Consider the following 750-nt stretch of genomic DNA (forward strand, 5'->3'; position numbering starts at 1 on the left):
CCTCTTAGGTTGCTCTGATGGCTCGCTTCAAATCTTTTCACCGACTTCCACTCTTTCGATCACTTCTTCCCCCAGCAGCGGCGATGAGGGGCTTCAGCCATCTGATTCGGATATCAAACGGGAGCCATACGCGCTGGAGAGGGCGATGTCGGGGCTCTAGAAGCGTGCGCCGGTGACGATGGAGGTGTGCCGCTCACGCGACCTTCTGTTGTCCCTCTCTGAGTGCATCGCATTCCACCGGCTCCCCAACCTGGAGACAGTTGTCGCCATAGCCAAGACGAAGGGCGCTAATGTCTACAGCTGGGACGATTGGAGGGGATTTCTCTGCGTTGGTAGGCAGAAAAGGGTCGGGATCTATATACTGGATGGTGGTCGTGAATTTGTGAAGGTTAAGGAGATTGGTGTATCCAATCAGGTGAAGTCTATGGCATGGTGTGGTGAAAACATTTGCTTGGGGATTGGGAAGGAATACATAATACTGAACAGTACGACTGGAGTAACGTCAAAAGTATTCTCTTCTGGAAGGAGCATTCCCTTAGTTGTTCCTCTTCCCTCTGGGGAGCTTATCTTAGGAAAGGATGACGTTGGAGTTTTTGTTGACCAAAATGAAAAACTTCTACAAGATGGCAGGATATGTTGGTCTGAGGCCCCCAGCTCTATTGTCATCCACAAGCCGTATGGATTAGCTCGCCTACCTAGGCATGTTGAGATACGCTCTCTTTATGCTCCGTATCCTTTGGTTCAGACAAT

General features: G+C 50.3%; 1 pseudogene; it reads left to right on the top strand.

The window, feature by feature from the left end:
• Window positions 1-4: 4 nt before the first annotated feature.
• Window positions 5-745, top strand: LOC110101458 (annotated as a pseudogene).
• The last annotated feature ends 5 nt before the right edge of the window (window positions 746-750 follow it).

The sequence above is a fragment of the Dendrobium catenatum genome, unplaced genomic scaffold, assembly GCF_001605985.2.
Source record: "Dendrobium catenatum unplaced genomic scaffold, ASM160598v2 original_scaffold_49939, whole genome shotgun sequence".
In the NCBI taxonomy this organism is placed as follows: Eukaryota; Viridiplantae; Streptophyta; class Magnoliopsida; order Asparagales; family Orchidaceae; genus Dendrobium; species Dendrobium catenatum.